The 23,857-nt window shown below is 34.4% G+C and overlaps 1 protein-coding gene and 1 non-coding gene across 6 annotated transcripts in view; both read right to left on the bottom strand.

Annotated features, from left to right (window-relative positions):
* LOC138699470 (peroxisomal leader peptide-processing protease) overlaps positions 1-23,857 on the bottom strand; it is a 525,434-nt gene that overhangs the window by 143,869 nt on the left and 357,708 nt on the right. The gene's annotated exons all lie outside the window — the stretch shown is intronic.
* TRNAD-GUC (transfer RNA aspartic acid (anticodon GUC)) lies at positions 4,891-4,962 on the bottom strand. The gene has a single exon. It is a non-coding gene; the product is annotated as a tRNA-Asp (tRNA).

The raw sequence follows: 23,857 nt of genomic DNA on the forward strand, positions 1-23,857 counted from the left end.
TTCATTCATTCATTTATTGATTGATTTACTTAGTTACTTATTTCCTTATTATTTATTCATTCCATTATTTATATATTCATTCATTCATTCATTCATTCGTTCGTTCATTCATTCCTTTATTGATTGATTGATTGATTGATTGATTGATTTACTTACTTATTTATTTCCTTATTATTTATTCATTCCATTATTGATCTATTCATTCATTCATTCCTTTATTGATTGATTGATTGATTTACTTATTTACTTATTTATTCCTCATTATTTATTCATTCCATTATTTATCTATTCATTCATTCATTCGTTCATTCATTCCTTTATTTATTTATTGATTGATTTACTTACTTATTTATTTCTTTATTATTTAGTCATTCCATGATTTATCTATTCATTCGTTCATTCATTCATTCATCTCCTTATTTATTTATTCATTTTCTTGTTTATTTAATTATTTATTCATTCCTTCATTTATCTATTAATTCCTTTATTTATTTATTATTTATCCATTATTCGTTCATTTAAAGATTTACTTATTTATTTAGGCTACTTATTCATTTATTTTAGTAGGTTATTTTACGACACTGTATCAAATTTCACGATATTTAGCGTCTAAATGAGATGGTGATAATGCCGGTGAAATAAGTCCGGGAACCAACACCGATAGTTACCCAGCATTTGCTCACAATGAGTTGAGGGAAAATCACAGAAAAAACCTCAACCAGGCAACTTGCCCCAACCAGGATTTTCATTCCCTTATTTATTCAATTATTTATTCATTCATTTGTATATTAATTCCTTTATTTGTTTATTTATTTATTTACTTATTTACATACTTATTTATTTGTTTATTCATTCACTTATTTATTTATTTATTTATTCATTCCCTTATTTATTAATTAATTTATTGACTGATTGATTTATTTAGTCTATTATTTATTTATGTATTCATTTATTCATTCCCTTACATATTATTTATTTATTCAGTCATTAATTTTGCCTATTCATTCCCTTATTTATTTTATTTAATTAATTTATTTATATATTTATGTATTTATTTATTTAATTTAATTGATTTATTATTTATTGACATGAATTCTCATCTTTTTGTGATTTCGTATGGTGTGATGTGGCACAGTGGAAAGATGAAGTTTTCAAATACATAATATGAGGTTATAGGCCTATAGCATTTCACCCTGAAAGAATCTACTTTAGACGCTACATGAAATTCAAGTGAACTTCGTATTAATAATTTTCTGTTTAAATTAGCATAATTTCGAATTATATAAATAATACCACTTTGTATTAAGACGAAAGCAAATTTCTGCGACTTTTCTGTCCTCTTTTCATAACCGTGGAGTTGTGTTGTTATACAATACCTGTCACATAAACGAAACAGACGCCCAAGAAAGCCAAGGATCATGAAACATTCCTCGCCTTGTTTTTATAATGTTCACCGGTCTCTTTTTACTGAAAGTTTTGTGAAAGTCAACACCGTGTTAAAAATAGACCAGACCCTTAGGAATTACAAGGCCATGACTCACGAAATGGTTTACTCATTTAGTTTTTTGTTGTATTTATTTCCTTTTTCGGGGTCAAATGAATTTCAGGATGTTTCTTGAGTAGCAGTCACGAAGCACTTGGCGATATAAATACAGCGCTCGAGCAGTTGCTGGACCAGTTCTGCGTTGCTTTGGTTTTATTTCGGAGGTTCACAGACAGCGTGGCAACAGGTCTCCGTGCCAGGTTCCCAAGCAACGGGCTATGACGAGCGGGGATATAGACATTTGATCATCGATATTCCTGAAGCAAACCAGTCCCCATCGCAGCAAAAACTGTCTCAAATATGTTAGCGCAAAATTGGACCATAAACTAAGACTAGAGTCCGACTTTTTCATATCCAGAATAAAGAAAACTAAATCACTTAAGAGTCGCAAATGAAAATAAAAGAGTGCAAAATCAAATGCACGTGTTGAAACTTTTTGCTCCATCTCAAACAAAGAGAATAACATTTGGCCATCTTGTGCAACATGTGATCTTATGTAGATTTGGAATTTGAATAAATGAGAGCTTAGCAGCCAATCAAAATCATTACGATTGTCGTCAACATTTATTTCATGAAGTTGTATAAACAATGTATAATTTTACGAGAAAAAGGAAATCAACTTAAGAGAAAAACATGAACATTTTTGTACGCATGAGATAATAAAATAAGTAAAACCAGGTTTTTAAATGCTGTATGGTTTCATATGTTACTACTTTAACTGCTCTCTATAGCTATACATTATTTAGTCTACAAACCATTTAATAAACAATAAGAGGTAAAAAAAGACATCATGATACATACATGAATACATAGAAGTAGAGATGAACAAAACTAACTGCCGCTCTCGCTCGCTGTGTTCGTTGGCTTTTGTCTTTCGAGTCTCGTCTCGTATAATAATATAATATATAATAACTCTCGTGCGCTTCGAGTCTCGCTCATCATTCTCTAAATAGCATTTGATCGGTGTGGAAAGATTTCGTAATTTTGAATAACATACATCATTGAAATAAAGAACGTTATAAATGTTTAATTGAGAGAAAAAGATAAAACAGAATATTATCTTAGTTATCAAAATGTTCTGGTTGTATTATATGATAGGTCTGTTAGGGGAGAGTCGGGTAGTATCGGACATCGGGTAGTATCGGACAGTGCGTTTCTTTCATCTACCACCATATGGTAGTTCCTGAATGACATGGTTACGTTTCTCTATGCGACATCACAGAAACGTAACCATGTCAATCAGGTACTATCATCGTGTGGTAGATGAAAGAAACTCACTGTCCGATATTACCCGATGTCCGATACTACCCGACTCTTCCCTACCTATGGTTATATGAATAGAAAAAAATTCTTAAATAAATGTGCATTTCTAAGAAACATAAAACATAACGTTAAATAAAGCGTTAATATTTTTACTAGAGATTGTATACTTGATCTAAAACATACGAAACGAAAATTCCTAGCCTTTTAATAAGGGCTTAGTAATTGAATAAAAATTGGGGAACGGATTATTATACAATCAAAGGTAGAGATGATGTTTCAAATAGGCTACTTGATTGTTTATACATACAGTATATCACAGTTGCCAAAGTAAATAAAAGTTCAGTCAGGTATAAACAACTGTGGCGATTCAAGGCTGCTTGACGTTCGAGAGCTGATCACTCCCGAAGTCCGGAAGTCTTGAAACACATACAAGCAGTCTTTACGTCAACGACGCGATGTATACAATATTGTCGTGCGGGTTTTCGGCTTTGCGGGCGCTGTTAGTCTTACTTTCTCGATCGTTGTTCAACTCTAATACATAGCCTTACTTACTTACAAACAAATGGCTTTTAAGGAACCCGAAGGTTCATTGCCGCCCTCACATAAGTCCGCCAGCGATCCCTATCCTGTGCAAGATTAATCCAGTCTCTATCATCATACCCCACCTCCCTCAAATCCATTTTAATATTATCCTCCCATCTACGTCTCGGCCTCCCTAAAGGTCTTTTTCCCTCCGGTCTCCCAACTAACACTCTATATGCATTTCTGGATTCGCCCATACGTGCAACATGCCCTGCCCATCTCAAACGTCTGGATTTAATGTTCCTAATTATGTCAGGTGAAGAATACAATGCGTGCAGTTCTATGTTGTGTAACTTTCTCCATTCTCCTGTAACTTCATCCCGCTTAGCCCCAAATATTTTCCTAAGCACCTTATTCTCAAACACCCTTAATCTCTGTTCCTCTCTCAAAGTGAGAGTCCAAGTTTCACAGCCATACAGAACAACCGGTAATATAACTGTTTTATAAATTCTAACTTTCAGATTTTTTGACAGAAGACTACATGACAAAAACTTCTCAATCGAATAATAACACCCATTTCCCATATTTATTCTGCGTTTAATTTCCTCCCGAGTGTCATTTATATTTGTTACTGTTGCTCCAAGATATTTGAATTTTTCCACCTCTTCGAAGGATAAATCTCCAATTTTTATAGTTCCATTTCGTACAATATTCTGGTCACGAGACATAATCATATACTTTGTCTTCTCGGGATTTACTTCCAAACCGATCGCTCTACTTGCTTCCAGTAAAATTTCCGTGTTTTCCCTAATCGTTTGTGTATTTTCTCCTAACATATTCACGTACATACCCGTACATATGTTGGGGTTTCTGTAAGTCCTGTTCCAAAACTGCACTGGAATTAAAAAGCATCTAGGTTTTAGACAGTGGTTGGCATTTCTTAATACACAAGCAGGACGGAGGAGTTCATTCAAACTTAAGTAGTTTGAATATCCTCCCCTCCTAATTCCCCTTTGCTTTGTATTGCGCGCTACATTTTTATATGACGCAAACTTTGCAGACCACTGATTTAGAGTGGATATAATTTTATTCCAAGAACACATCATTTTGTATGAAAAAAGTTTTCAACAAAGAATATGTAATATTCAACTTTTAAATTCTCCCTTTCACCGCAGCGGCGTTAGTAAAAGTGTCCCTCCAACCTTCTGTTAGCAGACGTGACTTGAGGGAAAATAAAAGAGCAAGTTGAGTGTTGACTGCATGATTTATAACGAAGCACAAAACATCGCATTCCGCTCAAATGTAACTTCGTATCTTTGTCGACAGGACTGTACATAAATAGAGCTATTAGCGAACAGGACTAAGTTAGAAAATGTTACAGTTTAGAAATTACAAAGGCGCTTTTCCTTTATTAAGAAATAAATATTAGGTACCTATACGAAATTCCTTCTAACAAGAAAAAGAAACAAATCTTTCATGTTCTTTGTCGTCGTCATCATCATTAGTAAACAAATCTCTCGAAATAAATTACCAATAAATGAATAATTTCGAGGGAAAAATTGTTCCGGAGCCGGGTATCGAACCCGGGACCTTTGGTTTGACGTACCAACGCTCTACCAGTGAGCTACTCGGGAACTCTAACCGACACCGATCCAATTCTTCCCTCTATATCCACAGACCTCAAAGTGGGCTGACAACCGTCAAGCAACCAACCTCGAGTGCACACTAACTCCGTGTGACTTAAATTGTGGTTTTCTGTTAACGAACAGTGACGTGTATTATGCAAATCAAGATTTTCAGGTATAACTCCCTGTAAAGTTGATTTGAATAATTTCGAGGGAAAAATTGTTCCGGAGCCGGGTATCGAACCCGGGACCTTTGGTTTGACGTAGCAACGCTCTACCAATGAGCTACTCGGGAACTCTAACCGACACCGATCCAATTCTTCCCTCTATATCCACAGACCTCAAAGTGGGCTGACAACCGTCAAGCAACCAACCTCGAGTGCACACTAACTCCGTGTGACTTAAATTGTGGTTTTCTGTTAACGAACAGTGACGTGTATTATGCAAATCAAGATTTTCAGGTATAACTCCCTGTAAAGTTGATTTGAATAATTTCGAGGGAAAAACTGTTCCGGAGCCGGGTATCGAACCCGGGACCTTTGGTTTGACGTAGCAACGCTCTACCAATGAGCTACTCGGGAACTGTAACCGACACCGATCCAATTCTTCCCTCTATATCCACAGACCTCAAATTACCAATATATTATTATTCCTTCGAAAGGGGTCATCACAATCCAGTATTGTGACCTAGATGATGTATTACGCTTACACCCGCATTCCCAACCCACACCGGACGACTACACTAAGGTTTGCTGAGTACCCATTGTCCCTAGAACGGCATCCGTGCGTAGCCAGCGCGCTCGGGGAATGCCTTGGAATGGAGATCGGAGTAATGCTGATGCATAACGGAAGAACCACGAGGAAAATCTACCCGCCATAAGGATCGCTATTCTTACTTACAAATGGCTTTTAAGAAACCCGAATGTTCTTTGCCGCCCCCACATAAGCCCGCCATCGGTCCCTATCCTGAGAAAGATTAATCCAGTCTCTACCATCATATCCCAACTCCCTCAAATCCTTTTTGATATTATTCTCCCATGTAAGTCTCGTCTCCAAAAAGGTATTTTTTCCTCAGGTTTCCCAACTAACACTCTACATGCATTTCTGGATTCGCCCATACGTGCTACATGCCCTGCCCATCTCAAACGTCTGGATTTAATGTTCCTAATTATGCTAGGTGAAGAATACAATGCGTACAGTTCTGGCTTGTGTAACTTTCTCCATTCTCCTCAAACTTAAAATATTTCCTGAACACTCTATTTAACCTCTGTTCCCCTCCCAAAGTAAGCGTCCAAATTTCACAACTATAAATAACAACTAGTAATATAACCGTTTTGTAAATTGAAGAGTACGATTCCAAAACTCACTCAGTCCATTTTTTTTTTTATTTAACACATGCCACATTTACAACCTGTCTACAAGAGACAATAAATAAATATTATAAAAGAATATGACATGAGTGGAGATGTTATCTCATGACAACTCTCCAAAAGAAAAATAACAATGTTTCAAATAGCTGTAGTAAATGAATGGAAGGTCAAGAGCATTGGTCCTTTTAAGTATTCTTATTGTTTCACTATTATCCAGCAAATTTAATGCATGATGATTCGGATGTTGATTTAATCGGTGCAGGTATTTTTTACTGAATTTAGAGATTTCTTCTTTCACAATTGCAATGTTGAGGTCACGATGAATGACATCATTACGGACATACCATGGTGCAGTGACAATGGAACATAAAGTTTTAGACTGATACCTCTGCAGTATTTCAATGTTTGAGTTGCTAGCACTTCCCCACAGCTGGATGCCGTATGTCCAGATTGGTTTTAGTATGACTTTATAAACAAGAAGTTTATTTTATAATGACAGTTTTGATTTAGGTCCCAATAACCAATAGATTTTTGATGTTTTAAAATTTAATTCTTTACGTTTACTTTCAATATGTTTACGCCATGTTAATCGGCGATCTAAATGCATACCTAAATATTTAACATCGTCTGCTTCAGGAAGTTCTTCGTTGTACAATGTTACAGGAGGACAGTTTTCAATTCTTGTTCCGAAAGTAACATGAACTGATTTGTTTTCACTCGCTTGTATTCTCCATTTAGCTAGCCAGTCTTCTGTTTCTTTCAATTCATTCTGCAGGTTTTCAGATGCTGTTGATGGATCTTCATGTGAAGCAAGAATAGCAGTGTCATCAGCGAAAGTAGCCACCAATACTTTATTAGAAATTCGAAAATCAGCTGTATAAATTGTATATGGTATAGGGCCTAAGACTGAAACTTGAGGTACACCTGAATTTATATCATAGAATGAGTAGAAATTTTCTCCGAACTTAAACTCAATCCATTTGGTCATTTTTATGATTAACTATCTGAAAGTACCGGCGTTGCCCGGGTTTTCCTTTCTGCTTCTGTTTTCAAATGAATTGTTTGTTAATTTTCGAAAATTTCGGAAACCCAACTATAGACAACCAAAACGAATTGTTTTACTAAGCTTTCCTCGCACATAAAGATGAATCTTTACTTAACTTCACTTACATGAATTAATACTCCTTAGCCAAATGCCTGCCAGGTTTAACTAAATTTAAAACAATTGTAGATCAGGCACCGAAAAGAAAATATTTCATCATGTGCCTGACGTTCAACTTTGTTTTAAATTTATATATTTATTTGTTTTGTTTATTTATCTCTGCCGGTCAATTACCGCTAAATTTCAAGTGCTTTATCTTAGTCGTGGCTATCAGCGTATTAAACACCATTAATTTTTCTGCTGTCTCCTTTCCTCCCCGCCACAAATGTGACGTTGTACAGAGGCAGAGAAAAAATAATTATAAGATCTGTACATTTAACTGAAGCTATGCTGACATACATTTCACGTAATTTCATGTCTATGTGTGCTTTCACTTGAACTTCAGAGACAGCTGATGGTAATTAGAGAATTCCCTTGTTCCCAGTCTGAATCGTTGGGGTGTCATCGTGAGCCTAAATTTATCTATCGGTCGTACCAAAGAATCAATATATACTGTACGTATGTAATTCAATTTGTATTGGAATATTTTTTACCCCTTGACAGCTGTACGCCCGCTTATATCATACCAGGGCTTTTTAAAATATGACTTAAGATATAATATCTAACAAATTTAGAACATATTAAATATATTATTTTTATTTTATATACAGAATGCAGATAGAGTATAATTTTGCAAAAAGTCATTGTTCTGCATAAATAATAATATTCTGAAAGACATCCTATGTTATAGAAAATGAAGTCACCGTTCTTTCCACAACGCTTGACATACAGACGTGGACAAATTATTAGATTAAATTAATTATATGTGCAACGAAGCTGTATTTATTGATAGAAATAATGCACAAAAATGTATTTTGCACAGATATAATGAACAGAAAATTGAGTCTTGAGGTTACTAATATTTTGTGAACATTCCCTTACTTTTTAACAACTCGTTGATTTTGTCAGGGATGCTGGAAACCAAAGTTTGACACTTTCTTTGAATATCAGCATCATTTAGCCAGATATCAGACAGTGGTTAATTAAGTCCATGTTTTGTTGTAAGCTTCTTTTTGTTCACTTTCTTCTTCAGTATAGATCACAGATTTTCAATTTCGTTCATGTCCGGTCTTCTTACAGGCCATGAGAGAACAGACTGTTTGCAGTATATAATTAAAACACCAGTAGTGCTAATACAGCCAGACAAAATATACTTAACCACTGGAAAAATATACCAGAAGATGTAAACAATCATATTTACAACAATAGAGACTGTGAATTATACCGATAGTTGATATGACGAATTATATTATTTTTCCAAGAAAAACGTTTTAGTCTAATAATTTGTCCACGTCTGTACTACACTGGCAACCTGATTACACAGATAAAATTTCGCAATAACACATGGGCAATAATATTTTGAAAGATATATATTTTAGAATTAAGTAGTATATCGAAATGATAACCGTCCAAATCTTGGATTTAAAATATCGGCATCCCAATCAATTCAAATGAACAAAAATAAAGAAAATGTAAATTAATGTCTTATTTTCAGTGGGCTTACGTATATTCACATACTACATTAGGAACGTGACAAAAGTCTCATTGATATGCATACAATTCGTTTTCCCGTCTTTTGTATAAATATGTATATATGTTTAGGTGTGCTCACTTGAAAGCAAGTTACGCAATTATTGACAATATGAAAAACACGGAGATTTAGGTGAATGTCTGCAACTTTGAGCGACTATCCTTGAGCTTTATTTTACTACGGTCATTACGAATGCTAGTTGCACTGAAATGGCAGTTGCTTAAAATCGAATGGCATGTTACTGGCTATCATAAGAATATGTGAGATAAAAACATCTTTTCCTTTCCTTTTGCCAGTTAATACTGTCACTTCTATTACGTCTGGCATGAGTTTTTTCACACCAATTCCTGTTCCAGTGCATAGTTCTTGTGGATCAATATTTCGCAATAGTACTATTGGTGATTCAATGTTAAGTATTAAATTATGTGTTGGCAATCCTTGTGATTTCAAAGAATTTAAGAATTCAGTTTGATAAAACACAGTCTGCTCACTATCTACAACTGTCTCGAGAAACACATAATACGGTTCTGGACTGCATAAGGATACTTACTGCATGAATAAATTGTCTAGATTTTGGCCTTCATGATGTATCTACAATGTTATTTTATATCGTTTTGCTTTTTCCATGGCCTCATGAAAGTCGATGTTGAATATAACAGACAATAATAAAGAACAATTGACTATAGAAGATTGCATTTTAGTATTATACATGAATGTTTGATCGTATTTATTTTTATTTTTTACTTTTTTAATCAATTTAACGTCCATTTTAACAATTTTAATATAGCCTATGTTCTTCTCCTGGTTATGAAGGTTAAATGTGCAAACTTTGGTACATATTGGTCAAGGCGTGTAGATTTGTATAGGGAACATACATACGTACATACATACCCACATTCACTTTTATATATTAGAAGATAGATATACATGATTATGTTTCAGACCTCTATCATTATATTTTAAGCTTGTTTTCTTCCAAACAACGCCAATCCTTGTCTATAATTTTGAGTTAATGTGCATGTCACTTGAAAACTCTCTCAGTCCTTTCATAAAGATAGATTTAAAGTCACTTTTTAATTCTAACTTTCGGTTCTATGGATTTTTAAATGAAAAATCCCAAGCCTGATCGGGATTTCAACATGGACCACTTATTCGCCGCAAAGTATACTGTCTCGATATTCCTCCTTTTGTCCCCCATGCCCTGGATGACTCATGCAATCATCTCTTTGGCGATCTCAAATTATTTCTGTAGACTATTAAGGACACGCTGGGGTCTACAAACGCAAACGTTATTACCAGCCGAAGTCATTATGAAGATAAAATTCCAGGAGTGGAGGGAGATGAATCGTTGATGCAGGTAGAGGGAATCGCGGCGGGTTCCTTTTATGCAGAGGAAGAGTGATGCGGCCAGACTCTCGTTACAGGCAAGATAAATGATCTCACGCCCAGGGCATTAAGATGGCGAGGCAAGAATTGGTCAGACCCCAGCCGACGACTCCTCGTGCAAGTTTCCGCACCTCATTCATATGCCTGCATTCATCAGCTCAAATAGTACTAATGAACTAGCACAGGAGAAGACCGGCTGTTTTTAAGAAGAACAAATTCAACCTCTGTAACCTCGGAAAAGTAGTTTCGTCATCCCTCAACATGTTTCACAGAATCTGACATCCGAGTCGTAGTCCTCCCACCCGTATCAAGGCTGAGAATTGATTACACGGGTCGGAGATCAAACCTAGAATCTTCCGCTTCCTACAGAATTACACAATCTTCGTGATGTGCTCACGAGGTATGTTGAACCTAAAACAAAAACCCACACAGGATATTTCTGATCTGTATGTGTTACACTCAAGCAAAGAGTTATAACGAAACTCTTCCTCCGCAAGACGTCGAGTTTGAAATAAGCACGCAATATTTGGACCAAGTCTCATACACTACATACACTATTACCATACCAAATTTGTCCCCGATTAAAATATACGGCACCGAAATTCCATTCAGTGAATCAGTAAAGAATCTAGGTATTTATATGGATAAAAGTTTAAATTGGAACATTCAAGTTGCAGAAACCTGCAAAAATGTATTCTCATTAATCCACTCGTTTAGGCGATTGAAGAATTTTCTACCCTTTTCCATGAAAAAAATGTTAGTGCAAACACTCGTGATGCCCCACTTCGATTACTGTGATATTCTGCTTACTGACCTAAGCGTTACTTCGGCGCAGAGACTACAACGTGTTCATAATATGTGCGTCCGTTTCGTCTGCAATATTCGCCGGGCTGATCACGTAACACCATCCCTCGAAATGTTGTCCTGGTTCCGTCTACAAGATCGTAGGAAAATCCACTGTCTTTCCCTTCTCTTTCACATATTGCATTTCTCCACTCCTGTCTATCTTGCGTCTCGTTTTCAAAATTTATCCACCCATCATGACCTAGACACACGATCACAACACTCCTCAATATTATCCATTCCCTCCCACCGAACATCCTCATATTCATCTTCTTTCACTGTGGCTGTTCCTCGGCTTTGGAATTCCCTACCGAGTAATGTCAGGGACTGTCAGACATCAAACCAATTTAAGAATAGACTAACGAAATATTTCTCTAACAATTCTTGTTAACAATAATAGCTGTTTCAGGTTTCTCAATGTTTAATGGTTATATATATGTCACATAAAAATATCTAAATTATCTCATTATTATTATTATTATTATTATTATTATTATTATTATTATTATTATTATTATAACTATTTCTTACCAATGTTTATTATTGTCACACTAACATTACTTATCCAACTTTCATTATTCACTTTCATGTTGTTTTATGGTCTAGATATTAATGTAATAACCAGGGAACGGATTTATATGGACTAAAAATATATGAAATATGTAAATATATATGTAGTTATTTTTACCAAAATATGGAATTAAATATGGATTTTTACCAAAATATGGAATTAAATATGGACTTAAAATTATAAAAAAATGACTATGTACGTTAAATATTGGTACATTTTAATCAAACTAAACAAAAAATATAATGGACGTACCTTATCTTCCAATGTAGTTTCAACAAAACACAATTTTTATTGTCTGTTACCATAACAATAGGTTACAAACATTTCTTTCAAGTGCTGAAAAGTGAATCTTCTTCTATTGTCTCTGAGGATAGATTTATACTGACTAAAAGAGCGTTCGACGTCACAAGAAGTAACTGGTACATAATTCAATTTCACAATGTCTGCTGGGGATAAGTCCAAGTTAATCTTCACTGTTGATTCACCACTCATCACAGCAACAACCTTTTGTAGTTCTTCATATCCAGGGTTTTTTGAAAGTACAGTGTCTACCTTAGCTCTTACTGCATCTGCAACTTTACCTCTACCACGATTCAGTTGTTCCACAGTACTATTTATAATTTCAAAACTTTCAGATAGTGAAAGGTGCCTATTTTGGAGACTTTTGAGCGTTTTTATGATGCATGAAAATGTATGCTGAATGTGAGCTAAGTCATTCTTCACACTTATGTCACAGGTAACTGTTTTCGCAGTATCAATTGAGACTGCATCTTCAGAGTCCAATGCAAGGAGAACATTGTTAATAGAGTCTATATGTTCGGCATAATATTCAACTGCTTCTAGCCATGTACCCCATCTAGTTAAAATTGGCTTTGGTGGCAATGGAATTTCAGGGTACATTTCTTTCAACACGTTAACTCTACTGGGAGCTTTGAGAAATACTTTTTTCACTGATGAAATCAACAAATCTACTTTAGGGAAATTGTCTCTGACCACTTCTGCCACACGATGAAATGCATGCGCCACACAAGTAAAATGAGTCAATTTAGGATATACAACAGATAATGCTTGTCCAGCTTTGACCATATAAGGGGCAGCATCGCTAATAAAGAATAACACATTATCGTACATAATACCCTTTGGCCACAGGATACCCATAGCTTCGTTGAACAGTTTAACTATAGTTTTGTTATTGCACTTTTCTAGAACATCACAATGTAAAAGAATTCGTTCAGAATATTGTTCACTTAACAAACCGATAACTACATTACCAACAAGTCTACCTTCTTTGTCGGGAGTCTCATCAATGGAAACCCAAATTGAACTATCTTTAATTTCATCTCTTATCTTCTGTATTGTCTCATCGTAGATGGATGGAGCATACGTCTTCCTAAGTGTTGAGTATATTTTTCAAGGAATTCCCTGAAGACCTTATTCTTTAGTTTGTAGAGAGGAATATCAGCAGAGATGAGAGAACGGCACAGGTCGATGTTAAACTCAGATCTTACATTCGATGTTGTTGGTTGTGTTAAAAACAATTGTCTCTGCTTGGAATTTAGTTGTTTGTTGGCCTGATGTTTACTAGTTGTAATGTGTTGTTGCACCAGGAACTTTTGTGTAGATGATACTGCACACTGACACAAATTACAAAATAATATTTTATTGTCAGTTGATAAACCATCTTCTTTAAATTCTGAAATGTAACTTGTTAGTTTTGATTTTAAATTGACTGAATGACGTACTTTTGGCATATTTACCGTCTTTATAGTATGATTTACAAAACTGAACCTATGTGTACTCTGACTGGCATTTAACTGTTGAGCTGCACAACTGAAGTCTGTTAAAAATTTTAAATTAAATTAATACAATTTTGTAACTTACTTTCCCATTGTTGATAGGACTGCTAATTTTCAAATAACTCTGATGTTAAAGGGATTACTGAACATGTGTTTAAATCTCTATTGTTGAAATGTATTTTTAAAAGTTAATGGAATTTTGTTTTGTTTTATTGTTAAACCTAATATAATATGGACTGTTTTATATGAAATATGGAAAATATATGGAAATTAACGAAAATATGTACTAAACTCTAAAATATGGAAAAATATGGAAAATAAAAGTAGGATTTTTCAACCCTACACATTGTGAAACATAAAGATAATGCAAAATATAAATTATATTAGCTTTATAAGTAAATATGTATTTACATATAAATCCTTTCCCTGGTAATAACTATGTAAGCAATTGTATTCAATTAGAATTAGAGTGTCTGGCTGGGCGGAAGAGAAGGCCTACTGGCCTTAGCTCTGCCAGATTAAATAAATAAATTAATTATTATTATTATTATTATTATTATTATTATATCTCACCAGAAAAGAGGGCTTTAACAAACCATTATCGCTGGTAACTACTTCGGATAATACAAGCTATCTTTTGATTATATCTCATTCATTAAAATAATAATGGAAGACCTACAATATGTAATAGGTAAGTGACAAATGGAAGGGAGACAGACTATTTTAGAGGCATGAGATAGAATAAAAGAGGATAGATAAAGAAGGACAGATAGCAATTCAATTAAAACAGAAGAATAGAAAGTAATCAGGAAATACTTGGCAAAGGAATATATTAACGGAAAAGGGTGATAATAAAGTGATGGAGCATCGAAAGGCAGAAATCTAAAGATTCATCATAACTATGAATTTGTAAAGTTGGCTGAGAAGTAAATATCACATATGAAATATCAATTAACACATTTCTTATTTTCTTATATATCTCACTGAAAAAAGGGGCTACAATAATTGCTTCCAATACATTCTAGTTTGAGCGAAGCACGAAATTTTTTACCAAGTCTCATTCACTAACTTCTAAGTTATGTTTTATATATGTTTCATGGAAAAGAGGGTTTCAACAAACCATTATCACTGATAACTATTTTGGGTAATGCAAGTTACCTCTTGATTCATTAATTCATAATGTTCTGCCCAAGGGCAAACCCAGCATTCTCCAATCTTTCCTATTTTCTACGTTCCTCTTTGCTCCGCGTATGATCCATATATATTAATGTCGTCTATCATCTGATGTCTTCTTCTGCTCCGAACTCTTCTCCCGTTCACCATTCCTTCCAGTGCATCCTTCAGTAGCCAGTTTCTTCTCACAGTGACCCAACCAAATCCTTTTTCTCTTCGTGATCAGTTTCAGCATCGTTCTTTCTTTACCCATTCTTTATAGTGAGATTCTCGCATAATGCGAAAATATCGTTTAATTTCTGCAACTGTTCTCTATTTACAAAACCAAATAAAATTATTTCTTATTTATACTTTTATACAGGGTGATTCACGAGGACTTACCGCTACTTAGGAGCTTATTTCCGAAGACATTCTGAGCAAAAACTGCCATATAAACATGTGTCCTATTGTCAATATATTCAGAGTTACACTAATTTGAAGTTGTAAAAAAAGTACCCTTTTTCTTTAGTTTTAAGGGTAAAATTATTTTACGACTAGAGAATGAACTGTTCAGAAGTATACTTTCTTCAGTTGGCTAGTATTCTGACGCTAAAAATGTGTTCTTAATTCCTTAGTTGCTTTGTACAGTTTTTTGTATTCCAATTTTTAACTAAAAATTACATGATTCTTACACAACAATTGTTACAGATCACACGACTGCTAGCAACTTGATTCTTTACAATTCAATTTTGCATCATAATGTACAGTCTTAAAGAGTTTACAAGAATGACGTGATTTTTAACAATTATTATTATGCTAAATACGTAAGAAAAATGTAATTTTGTAGTTAAAATTGAAAAAAAATCTGTACGAAGTAACTATGGAATTAACAACACACTTTAGCTTCAGAATACTAGCCAATTAAATAAATGATACTTCTGAATAGTTCATTCTCTATTTGTAATATTCTTCTACCCCTAAAACTAAAGGAAAAAAAAGAGAGATTTTTTAATAACTTCAAATTAGTGTAACTTCCAAAATACTGAGAATAGGATCCATGTTGATATCACATTTTTTGCCCAAAATTTCTTCAGAAATATGCTCCGTAAGTGGCGGTAACTATTCGTGAATCACCCTGTATATTGGAATTCGTATATTTTGTTTTCTTTAATTTGTGTAACTGTCCTCTATTTATAAAATAAAAACAAAATTATCCTTTTTAATACTTTTTATATATTGGAATTCATTAATTTTTATTTCATTTGTACTGATTTATTTTGATCTGAATAAAGGGGGGGGGGAAGCAACGGTGAATTGTTCAATGATTGAGCTGTTTGGACTTTTTCCATTGCTAATTTTCAAAATTGTAACACAACATTTCGAAGAGTGAGATCAGTCTGAGAGACTAGCTGTTTTTAACGATCCCCTCAGTAGGTTTTCACCTGACGACGAAGAGAGATCCACTCTTCGAAACGTTGTGTTATAATTCTGACAATTAGTAATGGAAAAAGTCCAAACAGCTCAACCACTGATTTATTTTAATATGTAAATAGAAGCAGAAAACATCTATAACAAAACAGAAAAGACAAAATAAGCCATTAACTTATCCTTACTTACTTACTTACAAATGGCTTTTAAGGAACCCGAAGGTTCATTGCCGCCCTCACATAAGCCCGCCATCGATCCCTATCCTGTGCAAGGTTAATCCAGTCTCTATCATCATATCCCACCTCCCTCAAATCCATTTTAATATTATCCTCCCATCTACGTCTCGGCCTCCCCAAAGCTCTTTTTTCCTCCGTCTCCCAACTAACACTCTATATGCATTTCTGGATTCGCCCATACGTGCTACATGCCCTGCCCATCTCACACGTCTGGATTTAATGTTCCTAATTATGTCAGGTGAGGAATACAATGCGTGCAGTTCTGTGTTGTGTAACTTTCTCCATTCTCCTGTAACTTCATCCCTCTTAGCCCCAAATATTTTCCTAAGAACCTTATTCTCAAACGCCCTTAATCTCACTCTCAGAGTAACAGTCCAAGTTTCACAAACATAAAGAACAACCGGTAATATAACAACTGTTTTATAAATTCTAACTTTCAGATTTTTGGACAGCAGACTGGATGATAAGAGCTTCTCAACCGAATAATAACACGCATTTCCCATATTTATTCTGCGTTTAATTTCCTCCTGAGTGTCATTTATATTTGTTACTGTTGCTCGAATATATTTGCATTTTTCCACCTCTTCGAAGGATATATCTCCAATTTTTATATTCCCATTTCGTACAATATTCTGATCACGAGACATAATAATATACTTTGTCTTTCCAGGATTTACTTCCAAACCGACCGCTTTACTTGCTTCAAATAAAATTTCCGTGTTTTTCCTAATCATTTGTGGATTTTCTCCTAACATATTCACGATTAACTTATCCTACCGTCCCCAAATGTGTGGAAACATATTTATCTTTATTTAACTCTTTCACATATTTGCCTAACTTTCGGGCTCTAATAACGAAGGACCACAAGATTATGCCATCTGCGAGTGGAAACACTGTGGTGTCATCTGCTTCCCAGGTAGACAGCGATGAGGGATCCCGTTAAGTACGGATTAAAAATTGCATCTCTTTCACAACCACTCCCGTTCTTGAATATCCGATACTCCAGATGTCGTACGTGGCCTTCCACTATTTCTGTCACGTGCATTAGTGGGTTTCTTTCTCCAAAGTGTTAACATCCGTACAGATGTCGCCTCTCAGATAGATTCACATGATTTTGACACGCCAAAATTAGTGAATCCTGTCTGAAACTATTTTTAGCGCATTTGCTCTCGTACCAGGTAACGGATGTGAGCTTGAGTCATCTCTCTCAAAGGAAAAAGTAAAATTATAATCTGCCATTCATGTTTCTTATAAATAACCTAAAAGATGCAATGAAAGCTGATTCCTAAATTGAATATTTTGCGTGCAAGAACGATGACTAGGCACTTCTCTCTCTAAAAATTTCCGCTTTCCTAACACTACTTCACGAACACTGCATACAGCCTACAGGACGAACTGTAAGTAATGTAATTAATTTTAGGGGTAATTCTTTGAAATATTTCAAACAAAAGAGTTTTGTACAATGTTACTCGTTTTTGCTTCTTTTTCGAAATAATTTTATTTCACATGAAACATTTCATAGCGTGTTTTGGGAAAGCCATTGATTTAATGCCCAATATGCTCAGTCAATTTAAGACAGCAGTGTGTTATGATAAAAAATTATTGAAATAATTTTAGTTTTGTCCTTTAAATGTGCATAAATTTGATCTGAACAAGTGTAACCTTTCGTTCTGAAAATAAATTAAAATACAGTCGGTCCTACGTCCTTGTCACCATTATCCCCAAGGGATACTTGCTGATGTTCATTTCTGCTAGAGACTGAGTCAACCCCAGGACCATAGTCCAGTCCGATAATATAGTAGAACATATTTAATTAACTGGTAGAGATAAGGCCATCAGACCTTCTCTTCCTCTCTACCAGGAGATTACAACTACAATATAAATAATACAATTACAACTAATATTAAATTTACAATTACAATAAATTAGGCCTACAATAAAATTAGAGTATGAAAAGATTATCTGATTAATAAGGCTAGACAATTTATTGTAGAAGTTAAGAACAATGAAAGATTTTTTTACTGAAGTACAAATTAAACTCAGAATAATAAAATTTTGTAGTGATGAAATTAACGGTTATTGAAATGTTTTGTGATAGGATGAGAGAACTATTTACAAGAAGCCATGTCTGAACGAGTCTTAATTACTGAACAAGTGTCTATGGTCCGTCCCAGGAATCTGTGGAGTAGAAAGACGAAACAAGACCTCTGCGCAAGTGGTATGTGGGAGGGCTAGGACTAATGATCGCTCTGGGGGGAGGTGTTGGTTGAAGGAAGCTAGTAATCGCTTGCAGGGATTGGATCATTTCAATCTGAATTCTACTTTACCTTCTATCACGAGCATCTTACCCCTTAGCGGCCTCGAGCTGATTCTGCCCACAATACACTTCGGCACAGATAGACTCTGCTCCCTTATGCGAGAAGTTACTTCACAGATTCCTGGGATGGAATATAGTTAAGTTTGAGTTTGAATTCAGTTTTATTTCGACAGTTCCTGGTGCCAGCAGGTAGCGAATTTCAGGGCTATTGTGAAAGAGGATGAGTATGAGGGGGTGCGATAGGATGGCATTGTTAGTATTGTTTCATGGCGAGAGCGTGTGTTCAGATTGTGGTAGGAAGAAAGGTAAGTGAAGCGAGACGACAGGTACGAAGGAATAGAAGAGTTCAAGATTTCGAAGAGAAGGAGAAGTGAATGTCAGATGGTAGGTCAATTGAAATAATCTTTGACCGCATTGGAAAACGATCCTGGTATCTTCAGTTTCGTAGGATAGCGCCTCAACCACTACACTACCGATAGACTACCTACTCACTGTAGCTCCCAAAATTCATCACGGTGCTGAGTGGGCACAGGTCCCATATGCCTATGCCGAAATTTTATAAGAAAATTTCTTCCCCATAAAGATTCGAACCAGTGTTCATTCCTTCACGATAGTCCAAGCATGACGCCTTAGACATCGCAGTTACCGGTGAGGGACAATAACTAAAATTTAAAATTCATACAGGCATATTTTTAACATAAAGGAAGAGCGATTGAATGAAATGGTTCTTCATGATTTCTCGCTATTACACAAACGAGTAATAATACACATCCAGACAGCTGTGGCACGCTTTTGAATATTTAAAATTGTAAAGCCGCATTCCGTCTTACGACCCGAAGACCACCACGCCCCCTTCCCATGGCCATGCCAATCAGAATGCCACAAAGAGTAACCTTGAACTTAGCAGACGTCTTTTTATTGATGACATCACTTCGTTACGTTTTATTTTTAGTGTAATCCAAGAGGTGTGTTCACGTGCGTTAGTACATTTTTCATATAGCTCTTTTTAATAATGTAAGAAACATCTATTCACAGTAAGCAATGTAATATTGTGTTACCACTACAGCGATCAGGAACATTCTATGAACATCTATACCCTTTCTAGATGTAACTGAGAAAAGATCAATAGTCATTCAGAAAGTGTTAAGTGTATTTCAGATTAATCGTCTGAATTTCAGAACAGATCAAATGTACTTCAGACTCTACAACTGAAATTCAGAAAAGATAAACTATACATCAGAAAACGCCAATTGTAATTCATAAAAGAACAGATGTAATTCAGGAAATATCAACTGCGGTTAAAAATCAATTACCCGTACTTAAACTATTTCAGATTGCACAAATGTTTCGAATTAAAGCTTGGTATAAGTTTCATATACATGTAAGTTTCACTGTAATTAAATTAATAAATAGATAAATGAAAGAATAAATAAACAAATAAACAAAAAATTACTAAACAAACAAAGAAGTAAACGAAAAAACAAGTAAATAAGTAAACAACTAAATAAGTAAATAAATAAGTGTATAAATAAATAACAAATAAATAATTTCTCTTCAATATATACATGGATGAAATAATACGCCTTTGGTGTGAGGAGTACAAATTAGGAATTCAAATTTCAAGTTCCATAAGACTAAACACAGTTATTTTCGCGGACGACCAAGTATTAGTTGCAAACTCCGAAGACAATTTACAGATGGGTATATTTAAACTAAATAAAATCATAGAAGAACCTGGCATGAAGATGTCACCAGAAAAAACCAAAATAATGGCATTTGAAGGTACAAACCCAATCCGAAGCAAAATTGTTGTTGAAAATGTGATTTTAGAACAGATAAATTCTTTTTCATACTTGGGATGTAATATATCATACGAAGGAGAGAATGATGTAATCAGAAAAATTAACAAATTTGTACAAATATTAGGACAGCTAAACCATACCCTAAAACCAAGTTTAGTACAGAAACGTTCCAGAATAAAGCTATATAAAACCCTTGCACTACCAACTCTCCTCTATGGAAGCGAAATTTGGGTTCTGAAACAAAGAGATATCAGCAGATTAAGAGCATCTGAAATGAAATATCTGCGACGAACTGCAGGATACACACTTCTGGACCACAAGAGGAACGAGGATATACTGCAGGAACTCAACACGCAATCATTAGAAGAAAAAATTACAGAATACAGAAACAGATGGCTTGAACACATTTCTCGTATGGAAGCTGGCCGGACACCCCAAGAAATGCTAAAATACCACCCTCAAGGACGACGACGATCTGGACGTCCAGAGAAACGTCTATTGGATCCTGTATAGCTGGAAACGAAACAGGCCAACAATGGCCTAATTTCGTGCCTGGAATATGATGATGATGATGATGATAATGATAAATAAATAATTAAATAAATATGTAAGTAAGTGTTCATGTACATTTTATAACGAAGAAAATATACACGTTTTATTTGAAAGAGTCATTTTTCGTACGAATTCTCCATAAAATCTGTATTTTGTTTAAAATATCGCAATTATGAGTCAATTTAGTAGATTTCTATTAGTTTCGCGAAAATTCGCGGACACATTTCACATAATTTTGCACTTTCATTAAGAGAATTGCATTTTCCATGCATAAAATTAAGTTTTTAACTCATTCGCGTATATTGTTAATATAAAAAATCACACTCCTAGATATTGTTATTATAGGAAAGACACACGTGCGACTGATCCCGAAATTGCAAAGAAAATGAAGTGTAGACCGTGCAGTGAATTTCCTCCATTGTTCGATGTTCGGTCATGGTTGATAGCAAGGAACGCATCAGAGTCGCAAAAGCCCATGACCTTTTTTCTTTTGATTTACTGATGAGATAAAAAAACACACGAAGCACGTTGAGAATGAAAACTTCTCACGTTTCTTGTAGGTATATTTATCACTTTACTTTTCAATGGTTTTTTAACAACACAAAGGAACGGCAAATGAATGGAACTTTCACGTTACTTTTTAAGCAAGTGATCTGATGTAGAACGCTGAAGCCACTCATGAATGGTACAGAAGTACAACGTTTTGCGGTAACTGTAGTACCGCACCATGTAGCCTACGTCATGGTGGTTAGCTTTGGGGCTGAGGTTTACATCGTAGTGTGTTGTGATACAGTACTTCTGTATTAAACACTATGAATCATACGGTGAAAAATACCTATATTTTATTTTTAATAATATATTTTTTACTTTTTTTATTTATTTAGAATATTAACATGCAAAACAACAGCACAAGGCCAATTACAGTTTAGCACAAGATACAGAACAAAAGAAAATAACAAATGATGATGAGAATGAATGATAGAAAATGGCAGTGAGATGAAATACAAACAATATAATAGTCAACATTAATCACTGACCAAATGCAACAAAATAAATAGCACAAATAGTTAAAAAAATTAGTACAGTGAGATAATTAAAATAATGGCAATTAAATAAAATGAATTACAAATGAATTAATGAAATCATATACATGAAGACTGGAATAATATAAGACACAGTGCATACAAATAATTATTAAAATTAGAGACAAATACAAATAAACAATAATGACAAAATAAATAGACAATTACAAAAATACATGAAACAGAAAAGCTAAAAACAACACAAACGGAGTTAAAAATGAATATGCTTAATATAACAATAGCCAAACAACAAGCTATACAATAAACGGATCTGAATTAATATAATGTAAATTGGAAGCTTTCATGCATCTGACAACTGGAGAGAGAGATTTAGGCTTATAGGTATAAAAATGTTTTGAAATTTAAACCTTTCGAAGGAGCCCGAAAGTAGATATTGCTTATGAAGGATTCACAATCAATATCACCCTTTAAGGCCTTACAAAAGAATAAGTAGTCAAACTCAAGACGTCTAGCATAAAGGCTAGAAAAGTTAAAATATATACAAGTACGCTCATAATTGAAAACAGATGAATTTGGCAAAAACCTAAAATTGGATGATTTCCAATTTACCCGAATCAGTAGAAGTAATAATAATAATAATAATAATAATAATAATAATAATAATAATAATAATAATAATAATAATAACAACAACAATAATTATTTGACTACGGAACTTTATGCACTAAAAAAACTTGAAAATATGCATACAATTATGCAGTAAAAACTGTTGAAATATGCGCTCAAAACTGAAATATATGCAGTAAAAATACACTTTAGAGGTAGCCTATAGCTATTTTGCTTAATAATATTAATTTGTGAATGGAAATAATCCAAAGTAACCATAATTTTTATTAATTTTTTTCTATAAATATATTAATTATTCATTTTACATACGTATTTTAATTGATACATTAACTACACTGAACAACAATAATTTTGCTCCGACTTAATACAATGTGTCCCTTATGGTCTGATGTGCTCTGAATCCGAAAATGCATCTCTTTTCTTCGTATCACGTAAGGTGTTTAAAATATATATCATGATTTCACTTTTCGATAAGCGCTCACCCAGGAAAAATCTGGCGCGGGTTGGGGGTATAAACCAAAACAAAAGCTAATGTATTTTATAAGTTTATGACTTATTCGCGGTTTATTATGGTTGTTGGCATGTCATTTTGTATTTATGATAAATAAACAGATATTGGTCACTTCTATTAAGTAAATTTCACAATAGCTCAAAGTGAGGTCTATGCAATGAACAAACGAAGGTGTGGTTTTCAGTACATAAAGGAAAAGTTTACCAGTTTGAGTGAAGAAAAATTAAAATAGGGCATTTTCATCGGTCAACAAATTCACAAAGTTATGGTTGACCCTTTGTTTGAGGAAAAACTCTCCGTTACAGAAAGAATGGCATGGCGCGCTTTCAAAGAAGTTTGCTCAAATTTCCTTGGAAATTCTAGGACAGAGAACTACATAGAACTTGTTGTGGAAATCATGTTAAGTGCATATGACAAAATGGAGTGCAATACGTATCTGAAAATACACTTTTTACATTCTCATTTGGATTTCTTTCCTCCTAACTTTGGAGCGGTAAACGACGAGAATGGGGAAAGATTTCATCAAGAAATATCCGAA

This window comes from Periplaneta americana, chromosome 5 (assembly GCF_040183065.1).
Source record: "Periplaneta americana isolate PAMFEO1 chromosome 5, P.americana_PAMFEO1_priV1, whole genome shotgun sequence".
Taxonomy (NCBI): Eukaryota; Metazoa; Arthropoda; class Insecta; order Blattodea; family Blattidae; genus Periplaneta; species Periplaneta americana.